A 24,999-nucleotide genomic window follows, 5' to 3' on the forward strand; every position below is an offset into this window, starting at 1 on the left:
TCATAAATACGATATGGTTATATCCAGCTCTTCTCGTGAAGAGGGAACATCTGTTACATAAAACAGCCTATACAAGACTTTTTAACATAAAATGAAGACACTACTGTCTGTGTCTGAGAAGAGTGAGTGAAAAAGCAAAAGATGAAGACTGACTATATTTCAGTGTATATTAAGACTATATTAAGTATATATATATTTATATATATATATATATATATATATACTTGCCTGGGTACTCATTAATGGATTTAAAGGTGGATATTCTCTTACAAATTAATTTAAAAAATCAACTAAAGAGAAAATCTACAGAACTAGCCTTCATATACAAATCTGAAACTGTCTCATGTATTGAACAAGGACATGAACTGGATGGGTCTTTATATACCACCCAAATTCAGTAAAACTCCAATTGTCCAGCAGCCAGTGGTCTGGCACTCCCAATAGTCCAGCACCAACTGGAACCCGGAAGTGCTGCCACTGCTGAAACTGACGAGCGGCGGACTTGGGGAAGCGGCAGAGCAGAGCAGATGTGGAGCTGCCGGGTTGGTCCCAGAGCGCTGCCCCTCACCCCCTGTTCGGCGATAACTACTGCAGTCTGGGGGGGGGGTGGAGAGCCCGCTCCCCTCCCGGAAACTGTCGGCGGCAGTACGGGGCTGAGCACAGCCGTAACGGGGCAAGTTCGGGGATTTAGCTCTCGCCCCCTCTCCTCTGCTGCCACTTGCAGGCCGGTGGCTGGGTTTCCCAAGCTAGCCTGTCACCGGTGGCTGCGCGGGGCTTCCCCTGCCTTCCTGAAAAACGGCGGAGGGTTCACACCTCACCGAGCCATTCCCCGCCCACCTCTCAGACAAAGTACGGGTCCCAGCAGACCCATCACAGCCCCGCGCCGGAGAACCTCCTGATATTCCGGCATATCCAATAATCCGGCACCACCTAGGTCCCAAAGGTGCCGGATTATCAGAAGTCTACTGTATTGTTCATTTATAGCCCACTCTATGGGTATGTCTACACCACAGCATTATTTTGAAATAGCTTATTTCGAAAAAACACGTCTACACACAAAATGCATTTGGAAATAGCATTTTGCTATTTTGAAATAGCGCGTCCACACTGAGTGGACGCTGAATCACATTTAAGGCGGCCGGACAAATTGGAGAAATGGTCTGAGGTAAACAGGATGAAATTTAATAAAGACAAATGTAAAGTGCTCCACTTAGGAAGGAACAATCAGTCTCACATAACAGAATGGGAAAGGACTGTCTAGGAAGGAGTACTGCAGAAAGGGACCTAGGGGTCATAGTGGACCACAAGCTAAATATGAGTCAACAGTGTGATGCTGGTGCAAAAAAAGCAAACATGATTCTGGGATGCATTAACAGAGTGCTGTGAGCAAGACACGAGAAGTCATTCTTCCACTCTATTCTGCGCTGATTAGGCCTCAGTTGGAGTAGTGTGTCCAGTTCTGAGCATCACAATTCAAGTAGGGGAGGTGTGTGTGTGTGTGACACCACCTGCTGGGGAGGGTGCTGTTGGGGTTCCCTCCACTTCCTTCCCCCCTGGCAGGTTCCCATGCAGGGGCTCAGTGTCCTCCGCCTCACCATGGTTGACGGGGAGCAGATGCTGCCCTGAGAATGCAGGCATGACCGGGTGCGGCACTGCTATGTGCATGTGTGTGTGTATCTATGACCCCATCCTCCTTAGTGGTGGCTTGTGGTGGGAAGGTGTCCCACCACAGGGTTGGGAGTAAGATAGGCCTCTCCAGAAACCCTGTTGGCAAGAGCAGAAGGTTTCTTTCTGTCAGCTTAGTATGGCTCTCTGTTCGGGACTGGCACTCCATGTGCACCCTGCCTGGGTTCCTTGATTTTCATGTGCACCTGCTCCTGGGTGCGCATGTGGCCGTTCCAGCCCAGGCTGGTGGTTATCTGACTGTAGATGTCCGCATTCCTGTATCTGGTACAGAGATTCTGGAGGTTAGCCTCCTACCTGGGCCTCAATGAAATCCAGGATCTCCACACCTGACCACGAAGGGGCTCTCTTCCACCTCTGGGCAGGGGCTTCAGAACTGGCTGCCAGATCGCTTGCAGCTATGGGGGGCTCTGTGGGAGCACAGGGGTCTACCATGGCAGCAAGAAGGCAGAGCAGGGCACTGCTGTGTGGCTCAGGGCAGCGTTGTGCCAAAAACTGTTCCCCCTGTGGCTGCACCTTTAAGGGCTGCAGGGGAAGGGAAACTATAGCATTTTGATGGGTGTGGACAGAGTAGCCACCAAGGTAACTTTAAGAAGTCCTGGAGGCCAATTATTTCAAAATAACCACAGCTGCCCCATCCACACACACCCTATTTCAAAATAACCTCATGAAATGAGTTTATTATTCCAGAATAAGAAGCCTATTTTGAAATTATATCAAAATAACAGGCTTGCTGTGTGGATGCTCACCTTGTTATTTCAAAATAACGCTGAAATGTAGACATGCCCTTATTATTGTTTTCAACATACTTATGTGGCTTAGGAGAGCTTAAATCCTCAGGGCTTTTGCATGAAAGCTTACCCAATTTAGATGGGGCTCAGGAGAAATCTCTCCCTTTAAAGGGTCTAGAAGGTTTTATAGTTATGATTTTAAAGCCATGAACTGGGCATAATTTAAGGCCAGCATGTGGAGAATTCCTCGTGCTGACGATTCCAAACACTATGAATAATATGTGAATGTTTACAGGAAGAAAAGGAGGATCATGTCTGGACACTTGACAATTCTGACTCAGGACATGGACAAATGGACACTACTTACAAGAATTCTCTAGTCTCAGACTCATAAAGCGCATGTGCACCCACAGTGCAATATACACAGAGAACAGCACTTGATGAAGTACACAGTTTTATCTGTTAATACACATATCAGGGCAACCATAACTGCACAAAATATCAACATAGAGAGAAACATATCTTTATAAATAATTCATGAGAATTGCTCATAAATAAAAATTACACATTTTTAGAAATCACTACAGGCAGTCCCCGGGTTACGTACAAGATAGGGACTGTAGGTTTGTTCTTAAGTTGAATCTGTATGTAAGTTGGAACTGGCATCCAGATTCAGCCGCTGCTGAAACTGACCAGTTTCAACAGCGGCTGAATCTGGACGCCAGTTCCGACTTACATACAGATTCAACTTAAGAACCCCAGGCGTCCCCAAGTCAGCTGCTGCTGAAACTGATCAGCAGCTGATTCCAGGAAGCCCGGGGCAGAGCAACTCTGCCTCGGGCTTCCTGTAGTCAGCCGCTGGTCAGTTTCAGCAGCGGCTGACTTGGGGACGCCTGGGGCAGAGCAGCTCGGGTGCTGCTGGGTTGGTCCAGTAGCGAGGCCGCTCCTCGGCGCTACTGGACCAACCCAGCAGCACCCCAGCTGCTCTGCCCCAGGCGTCCTGATTCAGCCGCTGCTGAAACTGATCAGCAGCGGCTGAATCAGGACGCCTGGGGCAGAGCAGCTGGGGTGCTGCCGGGTTGGTCCAGTAGCGCCAAGGAGCGGTGCTGCGGGACCAACCGGCAGCGCCCCACCTGCTCTACCACAGGCCCCGGGCTTTGCTCCACGTCTCCCTGGTCTGCTGGGGGGGAGGCACTAGCTGCGTCCCCCCCCCCAGCAGACCAGGGAGACGCTGAGCAAAGCGGCGGAGGACCCGGGCCGGACCTGCGGCGCTTCCAGATCAGCGCCGCGGGTCCGGCCCGGGTCCTCCGCCGCTTTGCTCCGCGTCTCCCTGGTCTGCTGGCTCCCCCAGCAGACCAGGGAGATGGGGAGCAGCTTTTCTTGCCCCGGAGGAGGCGGGCGGCGGGACCAGGCATCCCACCGCTCCAGTCCTCTGGGGCGAGAAAATCCCCATTCGTAACTGCGGATCCGACATAAGTCGGATCCGTGTAACTCGGGGACTGCCTGTAGTATACTAAAAAGAATATGGCACCCAAGCAAACCAGGAAACCTCACCATTTCAATCATGCTAGGGATTCTAAAGCTATTCCAAAACTGCCAATACAATTGCTAAAGCTGCCAAGTAGCCAGATGCTCTTGTTGTAGCAAAAATTATGTTTCACAGTTCATCATCCAAGTCCTGTGACAGCTATGTAACCAAAAGGAGGAGGAAAACTGTCACAGTGCTACAAAAAATTCATATTGTTCCAAGGTCAAACATTTAACAAACAGTTTGTTAGATAATTTCTCCCACGTTTTGAAAAAGAAACAGTTAAAAAAACCAATTAATAAGTTTTATTTAACAATGAAGCAAAATAATATAACACAGGTAATATGAATCCTTGCATCCTGAACATCTGCCTTCGAACATATATTATTAGAATGAACTGATATGGAGATACTCACCAATCTCTGAACAACTGTTACTGTCTCAAAAATATTTGTCTTTCAAATGACAGGAATTGGCTTAAGAGAAATCAGGTTTGTAAATAAAGTTTTATCACTGCAAACTTAATGTCTATTACAAATAGATAAGTTCTCCTTTACAATGTCAAACATACAAATTTGAACCCCAAATAATGGGGACATTTAAATATGTCCCTAATTTAAGCACATGCTTAAACACCCTGGTTGAATATAGATGCTTTTGTGACTGTAGCAGTGATTCCTGCGCTATGCAAATTGCGTATCTTATTTCAAATCTATTTCGAAAGAGCTTATTTTGAAATTTAGCGCATCTACACAGCGCCAAATTTTGAAATAACGTACTATTTAGAGCCATCCCTTATCCCTCTTGCACCGAGGTTTACCAGGATGGCCAAAGAGCGTGCCCGTTATTTCAAAAAATATTTTGAAATAACGGGTGGCTTGTGTAGACGTGGGGTAGCTATTTAATAGCCGTGCAGTGTAGATGTATCCTAACAGTTTTCATTAACAAGTGACTGGTGCTGCACGTGTGTGAGGACAAAAGAGTTTGCTAGATGGGCCCCATAATTTTACTGTATAATCCAGAGATACTCTGGCCCCCAGGCATTTAGGAACTATATTAACAATCAACATTACCCAAAAGACCCACAGTAGTATGAATTCATTATTTCATTTTTTTCTCTCTCTCTTTCTCTCTCAATTATTCTCACAGAACAATGACTGTCCGTGTATTCAACAGCTGGTTACTAACACAGTAAAGGCAACCGGACTGGTTAATAATTAAATCACGTAGTGTTGTAGTGTCATATGCTGTAAAGAGTCACAGGAGACACATTAAAGAAGAACCACTTGCTGCTTTTGAACCTCAGTCTGAATATCACTGGTATAATCTGTTTAAAATTTCAAAATCTTTACCAAAAACATGCATTAGAACAATTTCTATAGCAGATACACGAGCGATTTAACAACTATTTATTTTCATGATTGTCTTTGACTTACACATTTCTACCATTTTTACTATACAACTGCTTTTAACTGAAGTCCCATGGGAAAATAAAAACTCTACCAGTTGAAACAGTTTTGCCAGATGGAAGGAACACACCAGATGGCACTTGGTAGCTCAAGATTAATTTTGTTCATTTGTTAGATTGTACTTTCCAAAGCCAAGTCTCTTTTTTACTTTGTTTTCTTGCAATGACAGCATGTACACTGCTGCATGCCTTTAATGCCAATTTCAGTCAATGGAAGTTGAGGACACTTAGGCCTGTCTACATTGCTGAGTTTTGTGGCCAAAAGTTATGCAATTTTAATTAATGCGTTAATTAAATTGCTGTTCCATGCCCATACCATGCTCCTTGTGGCAGGAGAATGCATCTTCATTAGTAGTTCTTACAACAACACAGAGAACAATGCACTGTGGGTAGCAATCCCATTGTGCAGCTGGCCAAGGTGTGCTTTGAGAAAAATTTGCAGTATCTTGTGCAATAAGTATGGCAAGTTTCTCAATCCCATCATTTCATAGGCACCCCGCTGAATTGCTGGCACATTTCAACGAAACCGGGGAGGAGGAAAAGTGTGTGACAGGAACCATGTATTTCTCTGAGGGAGAGATGAAGATTGTGTATGTATTCAGGGAGTGTGTGTCAGCATGCTGTCTCTAAGCTCAGATAGGCAATGGAAGCAACCAGTCTTGAGGGAGGGAGAGGGGAACAATCTTCTATCTCTATAATAATTCCATTCTCTAATAATACGAATATAGCAGTAGGCATATATTACTAACCACCTGACCAGGATGATGACAGTGATTGTGAAATGCTAAGGGAGATTAGAAAAGCCATAAATAACTAAATAATAAACAATAATATTGGGGGATTTCAGCTATTCCTGTATTGATTGGGTACATATCACCTCAGGATGGGATGCAGAGATAAAGTTTCTTGACACTTTAAATGACTGCTTCTTGGAGCAGCTCATTCTGGAATCCACAAGTGGAAAAGCAATTCTAGATTTAGTCTTAAGTGGAACACAGGTTCTGGTCCAAGAGGTGCATATGGTTGGACTGCTTGGAAATAGTGACCATAAAATAATTAAATGTAAAATCCTTATGGTAGGAAAAACAACACATTAGCCAAATGCTGTGACATTTAATTTCAGAAAAGGGAGCTACACAAAAAAAGAGGTTAGTTAAATAGAAATTAGAAGGTACAATGCCAAAAATAAAATCCCTGAAAGTTGCATGGAAACTTTTCAAAGGTACCATAATAGAGGCTCAACTTAAATGTGTACCTCAAATTAAAAAACAGAGCAAGAGAACCAAAAAAGTGCTGCCATAGCTTACCAACCATGTAAAAAAAAGCAGAGAGAGATAAAAAGGCATCATTTAAAAAAGAGAAAGTTAAATTATAGTGAGGAAAATAGAAGAATAAACTGTCAACTGAAGTATAATAATACATTTAGGAAGGCCAAAAAGGAATTTGAAGAACAGCTAGCCAAAAACCCAAAAAGTAATAGCAACATGGCAGATTAAATTTAATGCTGATAAATGCTAAGTAATGCATACTGGAAAACATAATCCCAACTATACAGATAAAATGATGGGGATTAAATTAGCTGTTACCACTCGAGAGATCTTTAAGTCACTCTGGATAGTTCTCTGAAAACAGTCACTCACTGTGCAGCAGCAGTAAAAATGAACAACAGAATATTAAGAATCATTAAGAAAGGGATAAATAACAACACAGAATGTGTTATTGCTTCTATATAAATCCATGATACACCCACATCTTGAATCTTGCATACAGGTGTGATCACCTCATCACAAAAAAGATATCTTGGCATTGCAAGAACTTCAGAAAAGGGCAACAAAAATGATTAGGGGTATGGAACGGCTGCTATATGAGGAGCAAGTGACAAGATTGGGACTTTTCAGTGCAGAAAAGAGATGATTAAGGAGTTTATGAAAGAGGTCTATAAAATCATGACTGGTGTACAAAAAAAAACCCCAAATTATTTACTCCTACCCATAACACAAGAATTAACCATCACCAAATGAATTTAATAAATAGCAGGTTTAAAACCAAAAGGAAATACTTTTCAACACAATGCAAAGTCAACCTGTGGAACTCCTTGCCAGAGGATGTTGTGAAGTCCAAGACTATGTGCTGAGCTTGTGTTTGTCTGTTCGGTTTGTTTGTTTGAAGAAGCATGTGCTGTGGCCAGCAGCTGGAAGCTGTGAGCTTCTAAAGGTTTGAAATCTAGAAGCCTCTGTTAATTGGCTGAGCCTAAGTCAGGGGAGGGGAAACCAGGGCTTTATAAAGCTGTGGAAACCTAGGTCACCATACATCAGAATTCTGGTGTAAGAAACTAGTGTGTCGACAGTGTGGGGGGGAAAGGACACACTGAGCGTGCCTGCAAATGAAAGAAAAAGAGGCTGTGGCCTGGCAGAACAAAAAGGGAAAACTGCATACCATCGAGCAGATGCCTGATGATCAAGGTGACACCCTGTCTGAAGAAGAAGTGCCATGCTATGTTTTGTCCTTAGAAGGGGGCTCCCATGAATTCTGTTGGATGGCAAACCTGTATGCATGGAAGTGGACACGGGTGCAGCAATTTCATTGGTCTCAGACACGGTGTATAAAGAAAAGCTGAAGCATCTTCCACTTAAGGCAACAAAGATTGTTCTGAAGACAAGCAGTACCCCTATTGGGCACTACTGATGTTAAGGTGGAACTAAATGGACAGACTGAGGAATTACCACTGTTTGTGGTGAAAGGCTATTACCCAGCCTTAATGGGGAGATTATGGCTTAGGAAGATCCCACTGGACTGGGCAGAAGTGCACCGGATGACTAAAAAAGAAACAGGTCTGACCGATATATTAAAGAAACATGCTTCTGTTTTTGGAGAGGATCTGGGAAGTATGAGGGGAATCACGATGAAAATGAACATTAAACCAGGTAGCCAACCAAAATATCTGAAGGCCAGAACTGTGCCATATGCTATCAGGCCAAAAGCTGAAGCAGACCTGGAGCGCCTAGTCAAAAATGGAGTCCTAATACCAGTTAAGGTCACTATTAACCCTGTCTTATGTGCAGAGCAATATCTCCTTCCTTGCATTGATGACATCTTTGCGGGCCTGGCTGGGGGACAAAAGTTCAGCAAGATTGATCTGAGCCAAGCATATTTACAGATGCAAGTTGATGAGGAATCCCAAGAGCTGTTGACTGTTGTGACGCATGAAGAGCTTTATCGTTACTGTCACTTACCCTTTGGAATAACTTCTTCCCCAGCTTTGTTTCAGAGAGCTATGGACCAGATCTTGTGTGGCTTGCCAGGAATCCAGTGCTATGTTGATGACATCCTGGTCACAGGCAGGAACAAGGAGGATCACCTTAAGAACTTACTTAGAGGCTACCCTACAAAGACTGGAAGAGTATGGCCTACGAGTCCGTAAAGATAAGTGTGCATTCTTTCAGCCCTCTGTTGAATATCTGGCACACATCATTGATGCTACTGGCCTTCATAAGTTCCCTTCAAAAGTTAAGGCTATTGTGGAGGCTCCACTCAACTTCGCTCATTTCTAGGACTATTGAACAATTATGGGAGCTTTATTTCACAGCTAGCCACACTATTAAAACCACTTCATGACCTCCTTGGCCAGAACAAGGTCTGGAAGTGGACTGATGCCTGTGATGTTGCATTTAACAAGGCTAAATGTGCACTGCTAAACACAGAGGTCCTGATGTATTTTGATCCATCCTTACCTTTACAGTTGGCCTGTGATGTCTCCCCATATGGAGTGGGAGTGGTCTTATCACATGTTATGCCTTCACGAGAAGAGAAACCAATTGCTTTTGCTTCGCGAACCTTAAGCAAGGCTGAAACTAACTATGCGCAAATTGATCGTGAAGCATTGGGAATCGTTTTCGGGATTCTGAAATTTCACCAGTACCTGTTTGGACGGAAGTTTACACTACTCACTGACCATCGACCTCTAACAGCAATTTTTGGTCCACACACAGGTATTCCACCAATGGCTGCTAGTCGTATGCAACGATAAGCATTGTGGCTTTCAGGACACACATGAGATCAGATATCAGAAAGCCATTCTGCATGGTATTGCAGATGGTCTCTCTAGGGTGCCTTTGCCAGTCAAACATCAAGGGTACGTCTACACTGCATCCCTAGTTCGAACTAGGGATGCAAATGGAGACAATCGAAGTAGTTAATGAAGCGGGGATTTAAATATCCCGCGCTCCGTTAACATGATCTCGCCGGGACGCGTTAGTTCGGACTCAAAAAATGAGGAGTAACATTAGTTCGGACTAAGGGCTTTAGTCCAAACTAACGCGCCCCGGCGCGCACTTCTTGGTTCGAATCAGCTGTGATTCGAACTAGCGCGACGGCGAGATCATGTTAATGGAGCGCGGGATATTTAAATCCCTGCTTCATTAACTACTTCGATTGTCTCCACTTGCATCCCTAGTTCGAACTAGGGATGCAGTATAGACGTACCCCAAGATAGTGATCAGAAGGAAATCTTTTACTTTGAACAGGTAGAGAATACGCCCATCACTGATGCACAAATTAAAAGAGCAACTCGTGTTAACCCAGCACTGACCCAAGTAATGGAACTAGTAATGCATGGAACATCTCTATGGAACTCTCAGGTCTCACCTGACCTTGTCCCCTACATGTCCAGGAGAACAGAGTTATCAGCTCATTCGGGGTGCTTGTTGTGGGGAATGCGTGTCATTATCCCAAAAATACTGAGACAACAGATGTTAGAGCAGCTGCATTCAGGTCACTGTGGAATGGTGTACATGACAGAAATTGCACAAAGCTATTTTTGGTGGCCTGGTTTGGACAGTGACATTTAAGAGAAGGCAAGAGCTTGTATTTCTTGTCAAGGTGTGAGGAATGCACCTCAATTGGCACCTCTACACCCATGGGACTGGCCTGAAAAACCATGGCAACATATGCATGTTGATTTTGCTGGCCCATTTGAAGGTAACATGTTATTGGTGGTGGTAGATGCTCATTCCAAATGGCCAGAAGTCTGTATAATGCCTTCCACTAGTGCTGAGAGTACTATCCAAAAATTATGGGGAATCTTTTGTTGTTTTGGTCTTCCTGAACAACTTATAAGTAACAACGGTCCACAGTTTGTCTCTCAGGAGTTTGGAAATGTTATGATAGCAAATGGGATCCATCACATCACTTCAGCACCCTATCACCCAGCCACAAATGGATTGGCTGAAAGGTTTGTCCAGACAATGAAACAAGCTTTGAAGTCGGTTAGAGGACATTCACTCATACAAAAGAGTCTGGACACTTTCTTACTATCCTACAGAAACACTCCTCGTGCTACAACCAAAGTGTCCCCAGCTTTTCTAATGATGGAACGTCAGCTGCGCACGCGCTTTGATTTGCTGAAACCTTCAGAACCACGACAAATTGTGCAACATCAGTTGCAAGGTCAAGTCATAAGGCGTGCATCCAAAGCAAAAGATCAAACCTTTAGTCCTGGACAGCCAGTTCTGGCTCGGAACTATGCTCCTGGAGCAAAATGGGTCCCTGCCACTATTATTGCTCAAACAGGACCTGTTTCCTATACTGTCCGAACTGCAAAGGATCTCATCTGGTGGTGGCATGTAGATCAGTTATTGACAGGTTATTCCTGCCTCCAAGGCACATCTCCAGTTGAGTTGCCGGTCCTTCCCACTGCTGGTGAGCTATCGTGTCAAGAATCACCTGCTCCTGACTCTCCTCCTCTGTCACCACCAGTGGCGAACAATAACCCCCTCCCTAAAGAGTCTGATCCAACAGCCTCACCTGTTCACACTTCAAGTTCCCAGCCCCGTGTCAGGCCTGCACCCATAACATCTTCGGGAGCAAGAACGTCAGAGGTCCGACATAATCCACCTAGAGAAAGGAGGCCTCCTCAACAGCTGGACCTTTAGTTGAGATTAACTCACAGATGGGGCAAAATAATCCCCAGGGTTAGCTGGGAACTTGAGGCAGTCTACCATCATTTCTTAGATTTGTTTTCTTAAAGGGACGTATATATTAAGGGGGGAGGAATATGTTGTGTATTGGGTTGTAGATATAGATCTTGTTATAGTAAATGAGTAGGTCACTGGGGTCAGCCCAGCTAGTTTGGACTCGTTCTAGTTAGTTCTGTACTATGCAATAAAATGGACACTTGCAGCTACTCAAGCTCTCTGCATTTCCACTGATTTCTTCCTATACTGTAAAACTCCCCACAACATAACAAAGCCGTGTTCTGAAACAAGAGCAATATCCAAAGAGAAGAAGCTCTTGACATGGCAATTCCTCCATATTGCTGGCTCCAGATGCTGGGACTGCTCAGTTGAATGCACTGGTGGGCTGTTTAAATTCCCTGTAATAAGCAGAGAGGACAGTGAAGTTTTCCTACCCTGCACTAGGGTTAAAGAGCTAAAGCAGAGACATTCCAGGAGCATGCTAGGGAATCAAAGATATGGTTGGTTTGACTCAGGTCAATGTTCTGCCATCTGAATGCCAAAGCCCGGGATTCAAGCTCAGGCTAGAAAATTCTTAACTTAGGGTTCACTGATTCGAGTCCCACCAATTTTCAGTTTACACTAGAGACATATTCTGATAGTAGACATATTCTGGCAGTTTTGGACAGTGTCTTTTATATCATTTCTATAGAATTTACCACTGTGATTTTTTAATGCATCTCTGCATAATACAGTCCAATAGTTTCAATTTCAGTTATAATTTTAAGAAACCATTTTAAAGACATAGACTTCATTCTTTGACAAAATTTGATTTGAGTCATTTTTCAGGAATAGTGTTCTGTGTGGATTTTTCTCTAGTTACAACATAAAATCCAGACAGCAGCAATTCAATTTATTTGGAACCTTTCACTACAGTTTCACAGTGAGTCTAAATACACAGTGTTCCAAGATCTAAAGTATGTTTACCAATACTTTTCTTTGGATACTCTTAGAACATAAAGATTAATCACCACTAAGAGATTAATCATTACAATGGAGTGAGGCAGCAAATGAAATCGTTTGTATGCAACAGTTTTACTATCCCTAGTGAATACAGCTTTCACCAGAATGTCAGGAAAACGATGGCTGGAAGCTTTCCCAATGTAAAACACAGAACTCTATTGCTTCATCTATCTGTACTGAGGCTAGTTAAAAGACAAGATAGTAGCCTCATTAACCTCAATTTATGCATGAATAATTTAAAGATTAAAAGGATTATTACAGAAAATATTAGCTCTCAGATTTTAAGGTAACAAAACCAGGGAAGTTAACAACTCATTCTTTTTTCATCCCATTGTCCCTACACATTTGTGAGGGTCTCAGGACGTTATGAAATCTTACAAAAATGTGCTGCCATCTCCTTTGGTGCACATCAGTGAGGTGAGAGAAAATAACCTTGAAAATCTTTGCTTCAGTAATGTTAAGTTATAAAAATTACATTTTGGGGGATCAAAGAAGAGAAAAGAAAATATCTTCTTAAGTTCTCTGTAGCTCAGTGGGGCTCCTCCCGCCCTGGGTCAGTGGGCGGCTAATCTGCCCCATGACCCACCGCACAATTCTTATGGGGAATCAGCTGTGGCTTCCAATCCTATGACAGTCCACAGCCCAGACAGCAGTCCATAATAAACAGCCTCTAAACCCTGGCCCTGGTTTAGGGTAGGGCAGGGCAACAGTAACCAACAAACAGTTCTAAGGCCTGGTCCTGACACAAGGCTGGATGGCAGGCTAACAAATAAGCATTTCTAAGACCCATCCCTGGTTCACGGGGGGCAGCAAGGAAATAAACAGACAGTTCAAAGCCCAGGCCCTGGTTCAGGGTGACACAGCAGGCTTCTGAGCGCAGGCCTGGTTCAAGGCGGGGGTGGGGGAGCAGGCAAACAAACAAACAGTTCTAAGTCTGTGTTGGGAACAGATCTGGTCAGATGCCCTTGCTCTGGTGGGGGTCCAGCAGATGCAAGCTCCTGTTCTGGAACAGCCGAGGTGGGAGACTGACACATCCAGGAGTAGGGTTGCCAGATGGTTTAACCAAAAATAATGAACATCCCCCCTTCCCCCCCCAAAAAAACCCCATCAACACTGGGAAAAAAATTCTATTGAGACCAAAGTTGTTGAGAAATAAAAAGAAGACCCCAACGGCAGTTATTAAGCAAGCAATAAATAAATAAATAAAAATCAGAAGATGCTTTTTTGCCAGTGGCCATTTTGTTTTTCTGTTTTAACCACAAACAAGCCCCTGTGGAACCAAGTAAGCAAGGTGATGGTGGGGGCGTCCAGGGGGGCCCAGCGGGGGAGTCTGGGGGCTGGGCCCGGTTGCTGAGTGTATCATAGGGTTGCCAGGTGTCTGGTATTTTCGCCTCCTGGCAGGGGGAAAAAACCCAGAAAATACCGGACATTTTAGGTGTCTGGTATTTTCTGAATTTTTTTTACTGGACAAAAGGTGAAAATACCGAACTGTCCGGGTCAATACCGACACCTGGCAACCCTACCCAGGAGCAGGGTGGCAGGAGGGACACAGGCCCACCGACTCCACCTAGGGCCCTAGCAGCAGCAGAGCGGTCTGCTGCTGAGTCAGCGGAGATCTGTACTTCAACACACTGACGTGGTTCTGGCTCAGCCAAATGGTGGTCAGCTACCCCTGGGGTCTTTCTGTTCTCCTCCTCGGGCTGTACCTGGATCCAGTGCAGGTCCTCTGGGCTTTGTTGCTCTGGAACCTCTGGCCAGGAAAGCAATCCCTCCAAGCAATCATACAGGTCCCAGAGGCCCAGGCCAGTCCTCAACTTCCCCTGGGTCCAGTTCCTCACTTGGGTACTGGCGGGAGGGGGGGGGCGGAGGGGAGGGCTTCTAGCTACTCTGGTCACTGGGGCCTGACTTGCCTCTCTAGAGCTGCCTCCTGGCTCCCAGTTAGGTGGATTGCTGGGGACAGCTGCTGCCCACTAAGGCTCAGGGAGTGACTCCACCCCCCCCCCCCCGAGTCAGTGGGCTGCCACTCTGCCCCACTATAGTCTCTCAAAGTTTTCCTATAGTTAAAGTGGCCTAGCCAGCATGCATTTGTTAGCTCTAAGAAACATTTACAAAATCATATGAATGATCATCTTTATGCATTCTTAATGCTGGAAAGCAAGGATCACATTCAAATATCATTCTTCCTAAAAGTGGAATGAAAGATCAGTAGCAATCTTCTAAAGAACAAAGGTTTGTAGGTAATGGGAATTGAATGTGTAAAGGAGTACAGATTAAGTGGTTTTCTTATAACGCTGTTTCTAATCAGAATTTTACAATAATTGGGTGAAAAAAAACCACGTGTGCTCAAACACCGGAGTTTGATGCACAAATAAATTGGCAAGATGACTATACTGGTCGCAGTCTAGAGGGGGAGCCAAGCTGCCTCACTACACTGTCAGATAACCAGTTACGAGGCCTATAGATCCCTGCCACAGTCCAGTTGCTGTGGCCCATAGCTCAGCTAAACAGTAGTGCTATAGTCCAGGTCTCTTATCCAGGATGAGGCTATCGAACATTCAGGGGTTCAGGACAATGTGCTGGCTGAGTTGCAGACCACGGGCCTAGGCCTGGCTCAGGGTGGGGCAGCAAGCAGTTAAGAGCTCAGGCCTGACTGCGGGCTGAGCAACAGTTTGAAAGCCCAGGCCCCTGCTAGAGGGGAGGGAGGGAGGACTGTAAACAGTTAAGGGGCTCAGGCTGAGCAGGCTGCAGGCTGAGTAGCAGTTTATAAAGCCAAGCTCTTGGTCAGGGCAGGGCAACAAGCAAACAGTTAAACAGCTTATAGTTCAGGCCTATCTGCAGGATGAGCAGGGGTCGGGTCTCCTTGTCTGGCAGAGAGCCAACAAGCACAGAGGGTTTTCCTCCGACAGGGGCCTGCCATCCAAGGTGAGGGTGGTAGGGGGGATGCAGGCCCATCCACTCCACTGCGAGTCAGCTCAGAGACCGAACAGTGGCAGTGCGGATTGCCACTACATCAGTGGGGATCTTGACCACAACATGCTACCCAGTTGACCTCTGTCTCTTCAGCCGGCCCTAGATCAGCTATCTCTGGGCTGTTTCCCAGTTCCCCCTGTGAGCCTACCTGGCTCAGCCTCTGCTCCTCGGGGTCCACCAAGGACGATGGCGCTGGCAGAGTGCCCATGGGCTCAGGATCAAGCAGCAGTCCAGGTGGGGCAGGCCAATTTCCTGAGACCAGCAGGGGCACTGGTCACCCAGGTCAGTCTTCTGGGCCTGGTAACAATCATGCTGGCCCTGGCCAGTCTTCTGGGTCCAGCAGCAGCCCTGGCAGCTCAGGCCTCTTAGGGAGGAGCAGCTGAGCCTTGATCCTGGGGAGCTTGGGCAGTGTGTCTGGCTAGCTGTGCCGCTGGTGTCCAACTGAGTTCTGAGCCCTTGGTTTTATACTTACAGCTCTGCCTTTCTGCTTCCTGTAGGTGGGACTGGGTCACTCAGGCACTGCCCACCGGGAGGTCTTACGGAGTTCTTCCACTTCTGGGTCAGCAGGAGGCCAAGCCAATTCACTACAGTGACCACTGACTGAACTGACAGACCGTTTAGATCAAACAGTTACTTCAAAATATCACCTTGAGCCTTGGCCTACCCTAGGACTTCATTTCAAAATAACCCCCCAAAGTCGAATTTATAAGCATCGAGTCAATACTACCAAGCTTGTTATTTTGAAATAATGGACCGTAGAATTTGAACTCTGTTCTCGTGCTTTTCACAAGGAGTAAAGTTAATTATGAAATAGTAATTTTGAAATAACATTAGTGTGCCGCTGCAGCATTTCAAAGGGGCAGCACACACGATTAATCGCGATTAAATTATTTAATTGCGCCATTAATCACAATTAATTTTTTTAATCACTTGACAGTCCTAGTAGTGACAGATGACAGAATGAGAAGCAATGGTCTCAAGCTGCAGTGGGGGAGGTCTAGGTTGGATATTAGGAAAAACTATTTCACTGGGAGAGTGGTGAAGAACTGGAAGAGGTTACTTTAGAATCTCCATCTCTAGAGGTTTGTAAGTCCCAGCTTGCCAAATCCTTGGCTGGGATGGTTTAGTTAATGGTGGGTCCTGCTTTGGGCAGGAGGTTGGACTCAATGACCTCCTAAGGTCTCTTCCAACCCTGTAATTCCATGATTCTGTGACATCTACAGCAGGATCACCACCAGCCTGGCCAAGAAGAGGCATAGCAGGACCCTTGAGCAGTCTCAGCTCAAAATAAGAGAGATGTAAGCTTATCACAAGGGCAGGAAGTACTGAAACATGAGGCGCAGCACGAGGCCCATGAGCCTGGCACTGATTTGCAGCAGCTCTAGCTCCATCGTGTCAGTGCTGTGGTGTCCACATGGGCAACCAGAGCACAAAAAAGCATGTTCCCACTGTGTCCATTTTCTGCCCTGCAAGGGGGGATGCAGTGGAAGAATGACTTGTGAGACATGGTTGTGGAGAGGAGCTCCTGTGAGCACGTGTTACAGTTTTCCGAACAAAGCAGCCACAGGAAGTATCCTGGTGCCCTCCATAGAGTGTTTTTGAGGGCTCTAAGTCTGAAGCAGGCTCTGTTCAACGTGGACACAGTATTTCAGACTAATTCAAACTAATTTCGAGGCTTCCCTGTGGTGAGGACATGCTAGTTCGAATTTGTTAAATAGGGAGGTCTTAAGTCCAGTTTAGTAATTTTGAAATAGTTTAATTCTGTAGATGTGGCCTGACACATTAGTAACCTCTGTTGACACCAGGAGAACAATCTGATCCATTTTGCCAAGTAGGTTTCCTTCACAGAACCTTTTTCTACTATTTACTAAAACAATTGAAAAGATTGGAAAAAGACTTCTATAGGTGTGACATCCATTCAACAGTCAGCCTGAGAGACACAGGGACTTTGTATCCAGTTGAAGGATTTTTCCTTTATTTTGAGATAGCAGGACTGCAATGAGATGTAATGACAGAGATTCAATATGTGTGAGAACAAATATTGTCTTGGTTATGCTCATGCTCTTAATATCACTTTGGTAGAGTACTGCCCGAACTTGAGCAATACTCTCAAAAATTTAAAAAAAAATTGTGCGAGGACATAAGTTAGAAAAAAAGTCAGAAAAGTATCTGAAAGCAAAGCTATACTTAAACCTCTTTCTTGAACAAAGACGTCAGTTTTTGCTGAGAGATACAAACGGGTCCACCCAATGACGACCCCAATCTAAGATGTCTTGAAGGCCCGAGTTCTTGACCACCCAGCTACTGGTTTGAAGGGAAAAGTCTGTTCAGTTTGCCTGCTAGGCTGCTCTGCAGACTACATAAGCATACAGCAGAGGGGAAATTGGTGTCCGATGCACTAATTACCTAATCTAATTGCTTTTTGGCAAAATGGGAAAGATGTATCAATGAGAAGGGAGAGTTGACAAGACAATGTGGATAATAAGATGAGTAAAGTCCACAAGGACTTGTCAAGAATAAATCATGTCAGCCTAATATCTTTCTCCTATGGTTGGAATAGATGTGATATATCTAAATTTAGTAAGGCATTTGATTTTGTCTAATATGACCTTCTCATGAATAAGCTAGGAAAATACAGCCTAGACCAGTGGTCCCCAACCTTTTCAGGTTGTCGGGAGCCAGGGAGCGTGGCCGTTCGCCCGCCGGGCGCCAGGGGGCGTGGCCGTTCGCCCGCCGGCGGGGCCCCCCCATAGCCCCCGCATGCTCGGGGGCAGGGCCCCCTCCAAGCGCCGTGCGCCCGGGGCTACCCCCCCCCCCTGCAAGCGCCGCACGCCGGAGGCCGGCGCTCCTCCCCCCCCCCCCCGCAAGCGCCGCGCACCCGGGGCCGGCGCTCCCCCCGCCAAGCGCCACGCGCCATGTGCCCAGGGCCAAGCCAGCCCCGAGCACCTGGTGGGCGCATGCAAATGCCCCCGCGGGTGCCATGGCGCCCGCGGGCACCGTGTTGGGGACCACGGGCCTAGACAAATCTACCACATTGTGGATGAACCACTGATTGGAAAACCATTCACAGAGACTGGTAAGCAATACCACAGAGACAAGCTGAAAAGGCATACTGAGTGGAGTCAAACAGGGATTTGTCCTGGGTCTTATTTTATTCAATAACAACTTAGTGAATACACTTATAAAGATAGCAGGAGATACCATGCTGGAAGGGACTGCAAATGCTTTGGAGAACAGGATTAGCATTCAAAATTATTTTGATAATTTGGAGAAAGATGATGAATATGATGAAATTCAATGAGGACCAATGTACTACAAATGGAAATAAATAATAAAATGTATAAATACAAAATGGGAAATGACTATCTAGGAAACAATACTGAAGAAAAGCATCCAAGAGTTATAGTGAATAACAAACGAAAGGCAAGTCAATATCATACTGCTGCAATACAAGTGTGAATGGAAGGGACATGGAGGACTGAGGTTCAGGGCTTCCCATAGGCCAGATTTACTTTTCTGGGGTTCCAGAGTTAGTGGATTTTGTGGACCCCTTAGGCTCTGCGGTAGGAACAAAAATGAGAGATTCAATGTCAGGGCTAGTCGACCCTCCCCACTTGCTGCCTCTATCAGATAGAGGCAGCAAAGGTGGGGAGAAGAAGGGGTACTTCAAAGTGGCAGTGCTGCACAGCTGAGCTGGGGATCCGCTGTGCAGCGTTGCCACTTTGAAACTCCAAGGTGACATTTCAAAGGGGCAGCGCCACACAGCTGAGCTGGGGATCAGTTATGCATTGCTGCCCCTTTGAAATGCCGAGGTGGCACTCAAAGAGGCAGCACCGTGGAGCCTAGGATCCCCTGCCCCCCCCCACATCACTGTAACCCAGTGCACTCACCGGCAGGGCAGCAGCGCTGGAACTCGCAGCCCCCCAGAAGCAGCACTGGGGCAAGGAAAGGAGGGGGAAGCAAAGTTTCTTCCCTGCCCAGCTTTTTGTCTGTAGGCTGAGGCTCTGGGGCCCTGGCAGGCAGAGTCTGGGACTGCCATGGGCTGGCTCCAGCCCAGCCGGGCACAACAGAGAGCTGGGCGAAGGGCCTCCCCGTCCCCACACACAGCCCGCAGGGAGCGGTGCAGCCCAGGCCCCGACATGACATGTGTGCCAGCTGCTCAGCCCCAGCTCTGCAGAGCAGACTCAGCCTTGCCCCCTCCCAAAGAAGGAGACAGCTCCAGGAATACAGACACACCCCTCTCTCACTCCTGTTCCCCCAGCAGGAAGCCGGAGCTGTTGCTCCAGACTGCAGCTGAGGCTTGAGCCGCAGCTGAGCTCCCACCCTACGTGCCAGTAAAAATCAGCTCACATGCTCTGGCTGTTGCAGCCTGGTGAGACTCCCTCTGGAAAGGATCTAGTTAAATTAAAAGTGAAAAAGCCCGCCAGAGCTATTGACAGAATACTGAACCTGGGAAAGAGCCATTTAAGCGGCAATGAAGCCATTTAATGAGTATATGCTGTCAGTTACTGAATTTACTGTGTTAGTCTACAGGACCTTAGTTAAATATTTCATTAGTGTTGCTGAAGATTATAAAATCACATCTCTAAAAAAATCATCATTTCCCAGGGCTGCTGTTGGGTACAGGAGTTTAATAGTACTATGCAGTGCCCCATAAATCCTAAGGACAGCCCTGCTAAATGGCAGATAATATTTTACATTCACATAGATGCAAAAACATTTAAAATGTATTTAAAAGGTTAGCTTGCTGGTCCCAGACTGCAAATTCTATTTTTATTTCAATTAAAGAATAATCAAGTATGTACTCATGCTGTGAGAATAACTATTACTTTAACTGGAGAAACACAAGAATTAACCAAGTCTGTTTGCTACTCAACTCTTTTTCGTATGGTTCTGGAATAATAAATACTAACTTGACAGCTTCCCTGCTCAAATCTCATGCAGAAACATTATAACCCCATAATCTGGACACAGAAATTGAACTATAAACTTTTTAACTATATGTAGTTACTAGAATGCTTACTATGCAATACAGTTTTAATACTACATACTATAATCACATTTTTCTGAAAAATATGTTTATACTTCATTCATATATATATGATAATTTAATTGAATTTTAGTCATTTAGAACACTGGAGAATGCTCTCTAATTTATACACTAAACAGATATTCAAGAATTAGCAATGAACATTTTGCCACAATGTTGTGACTCCAAGGAAAAAAATCTGTCCATAACAAGTGACATGCTCACTAAATTCTACTTTAAACTATGAAGTGCATCTACAATCCCAGAATACCTAGATGTTTCTGCTAGAATTAGCAGCCATAAATACTTAGTGTTGATATTTAAAACATTAGGCCTTAAAGTTACTTCTTCACTGAGCTCCTGCTCCTTGGAGATATTGCTTCTGTCTTTCTGCATACTCAATGGTTTATCTATACAGTACTGGACAACTTTATCTTTGCAGGCTTAATCATATTGCCAATCTTTGCACCAGCACAGCACATACACACTACGGCTACGTAGTTTTTCTGTTAAAAGCACTTGCGGAAAAGAGCGTCTAGATTGGCACGGACGCTTTTCCACAAAAGCACTTTTTTGCGGAAAAGCATCTGTGCCAATCTAGACGCGGTTTTGCACAAGAAAGCCCCGATTGCCATTTTCGCGATCGGGGCTTTTTTGCACCAAACAATACCGCGTTGTCTACACTGGCCCTTTCGCACAAAAGCATTTGCGCAAGAGGGCTTTTGCCCGAACGGGAGCAGCATAGTATTTCCACAAGAACACTGACAATCTTACATGAGATCGTCAGTGTTCTTGCGGAAATTCAAGCAGCCAGTGTAGACAGCTGGCAAGTTTTTCCACAAAAGCAGCTGCTTTTGCAGAAAAACTTGCAAGTCTAGACGCAGCCCAAAACCCCTCTTTTGAAAAAACATTTGTGTACATCCACACCAAGCACGTGCCCCAGTCATCCTTATATTTGTGAGTTCAGGGACTCCTGAACATCTGTCACATAATTAGCAACATAGCTTTTGGAAGCTTTCTAAAAATGGCTGCTACAACACAATGCTAAAGTGATGGAGTTGAAGATTACATTGTAAATTGTTGGTTTTTTTATTCTAGAGTTCACCTGTTTCCATACCTATTTCCCACCTGGCTATCTTCCTCAACTTCATGAAAAAGCTCATTCGACATAAAACACATTTCTAGAAAGAACAATTGTGTGAAGTCTTGTGGCCATGAAGAAAATTAGACCTTAGACTGAAGATTTTGGTGTGTATCATATATATCTCTCTGAACACTCAAGTAGTCCCACTGACTTCCAGGACTGTTTACATTTGTAAAATCACGTCCCTACTTAGAGCACCTTCCTGAATCAGATTTGTATTTACTACAAAGATCCTTACATAAATAATCAATGACCGCTAAGAAAAACACTTTTTTTGTAAGAACAGTAAATGTATAGTCTAGCATGAAGGAAGTATTATTATAAACAATGTATGTAGGCTAAAATGTATTTTGAGCATTATTTTACGGATAACAATTACGGGAAACTTCGCACAGATTGACGAAGCACACTTACCACGTATAGCAAAAAGTGATTTATTTTTAGAAAGGTTGCTACTATTCCCCACCCCCATTTTCTCCTATAAAATCTGACTACCCTACTCACTTTCCATTCTTCTCACTCACTAATTTGAATAATTTTAACATAGGCTAGCTATATTCTGCAGAGGTTTTTATATATATATATATATATATATATATATATATATATATATATATATATATATATATAAAATTATGCTCATCACAGAAACTGTCAGTATCTAATGAAGGATAATTTCTGCTATTATAAGATGCTCAAAAGATCGTTTTCATGAATAATTTTTTAATATGAATCATTACATTCAAACAATGTCAGAAATAAAAACTGTATGTAATGGCAAACAACATTCCCTTTGTATGGAAGAATATGGTTTTTGAACTACATACAGGTATATTAATTAACCTTTCAGAGCAGCACTAAGAAGACTGAATCACTTCTCCAAGGAAAACGTAATGCTTGGTTTTCATACAAAGTCTATTAGGTTAAATATTTATCTTAGATACAGTAGTAGAACAGTGTGCACCAGAGATGCTGAATTACTCCCCTCCCAAACAAAGGTATGGGTCAATCTCACGTTAACTGGCAGATTTGAGAAATGAAATTTTCATCCTACAGTTCAACACAGGACAGTAACAATCAGAAGATGATAATAGCTAATGACCTTTTGGTGATATATTGGGATATAAAATCGTCTCATTAGTAAGTCTCAACCCAGATCCTTGTGGTCAATGCCGTGAGTGGTCGCGATTAAGCAAACAACTCCCTTCCCTTGGGTTCGCTAGGACTGTGCAGAACTCTGGTCTGCCCCCTTGCTTACCTGGGAAGTCATCAATAAATTTAGACCAAGTACCAATTTGTGTTTTAATTAATGAGCATAACTTTATTGATGTTGCCACTTAATGAATAACAAAGTTAAAAGATAACAGCTCAGAATGAAAAGAAAATGAACACAAAAAGCAAAATACAAAAAGCAAATTGTTTCTGCTAACATGATTACAAGGATACTCAGTGATGTCAGCTAACTCGTTATCTAGTTTAATTTCTTCTAGATTAATTTTTTAAAAGAACTGCAACTATGAGGATCCTTGATCTTATAGCTTATCAATATGATTTTGTTTTTGTTGATTTTTTTGACTCTTTTTGTTAGATTTTTTTGACTCTTTTTGTTAGATTTTTTTTAGAGTCTTTTGTTACGTTTTTTGACTTACCCGATCAGGTGTAGCAGCATCTCTCTACTGGCCAGGTAGGGGACAACGAATGCTGTTACGATGCCTGCCTCGGTATGGACCTCCTGCCTCTTGTCGTCAGAAGGCAGCACATGAGTTCAGTTTCCAGAATGAGTTGTAGATTATAAGATACCCGCAGTTGTTACTGCAGGGTATTTATGGCCTGATCTCTCATTGTCTATTCAGTTCTGTAGTTAATTTGAGGTGCAAACATTTTTTTTCTCTTAAGGGCTAGCGAATTAGCTGAGGATCTTGTAAGTAGGTGGTAGCAAAGAATTTTTTTTACTTACACCAAATTTGCTGTGTTACTCAAGAGCTAGCGAATGAGATGAAGCTCTTGTAATTAGATGCAAGGAATTTGTTCTACTTACACCAAATTTGGTATGTTACTCAAGAGCTAGTGACTCAGATGAGGATTTTTACTCTTACAAATTTTACTGCTTATCCTAAATTTTCATGTTTCCTAACACATTTCCTAATACACTCCTTCTTAACAGCAAAAAGACAATTCATGTAGATTAGGCTACTTCCTCTTAAACATAGCTGTCTGTGCTTTTGCTATAGAATTAATTTTAAAGAGCTGCTAAGCAGACAAGACAGTCAACAGTCACATTGCAAAACTAACTGCTATCCATTGGCAGTGTCAGAAAAGCCACCAGGAATAATGGGCACAGAGCTCAAACTATCTTCTTGTCCTTAGAGCTAGTCCTTTCAGAAAGGGGGAAGCAAGAATTGATGCTACTTGTGTTGTTTTTGTTCTGTGAACTTCATTCTCAAAATTACAAGAAGAGCTTGGATCGTATAATCTTTGAAACAGAAGAAGGTAAGTTCATTTTAAAAAAAACCCAGAAAGGATCTTTAGAAATCTGGAATTTTTCAAGATGTGCTGTTTACAGTTTTTCTACAACTGAAGTACGAGCTCCAGAGAGTAGACTACTTTATCTAGCAGTGTCAATTGGTCACATATGTTCTCTTGAGGGCCCTGACTGAAGATGCAAGCAAGGCTAAAGCTTTATCTACATTGGCAAGTTTTGTTGAGGAAAAGGCCTTTTGACAACAAAACTCCATGAGTGTTTACACCGCAATGCAAATTTTGTTGTGAAAAATGGACATTTTCATTGACAAAATACTTCCATCCTCCATGAGGAATTTTTGTCTTTTTCCCTCCCAGTCTTGTTGACAAACATGCAGGGTAAACACTTTGAGGTGTTTTGACACTGATTCTAGCCTCCAGGAAGTAGTCCAGCTACATGCCCCCTCCCCTTACACACTCCGTGACATTTAAATACCATTTCCTGCTGCTTGAGATCCTGGAAACCCACCTCCGACCCATGGGCTGGTTCAGCATGTGGTGGTCTCAAGGCATTTCCCAAGCCTTGTCATCACATCAAATGCTCCCCTGTTCAGACTGCTGCAGAGCTACTGGATCTGATCAGTGTATGATGAGAGGAGTCTGTTCAGTCTCAGCTGCAAATGACCGGTATGAACTGGGACATGTATCCTCTGAAGGATATCTGCTATGAAATGAAGCTTGAAAGGACTGATGACCCATCCTAACAAGAGGATGTATTCCAGAGATTTGAAGTTGATTCCATCTCTGCTACAAGCCTGCACAAAGTATTTTGCAACTGGTATATGTATCCGATTTCTTTAACAATTTTAACTTCCTTCCTTCGACTAAACCTTTAAATCTTAGATTTCAAAGGACTAGCTAACAGTGTTCTCTTTTGTGTAAGATCTAAGTTATAAATTGATCTGGAAATGTGGCTGGTCCTTTGGGATCAAAAGAACCATTTTGATTTGGT

At 44.1% G+C, this 24,999-nt stretch overlaps 1 protein-coding gene across 8 annotated transcripts in view; it reads right to left on the reverse strand.

Moving 5' to 3' along the window:
• Positions 1–24,999, reverse strand: part of SNX29 (sorting nexin 29) — a 463,946-nt gene that overhangs the window by 300,173 nt on the left and 138,774 nt on the right. The gene's annotated exons all lie outside the window — the stretch shown is intronic.

The sequence above is a fragment of the Pelodiscus sinensis genome, chromosome 16 (genome assembly GCF_049634645.1).
Source record: "Pelodiscus sinensis isolate JC-2024 chromosome 16, ASM4963464v1, whole genome shotgun sequence".
Classification (NCBI taxonomy): domain Eukaryota; kingdom Metazoa; phylum Chordata; order Testudines; family Trionychidae; genus Pelodiscus; species Pelodiscus sinensis.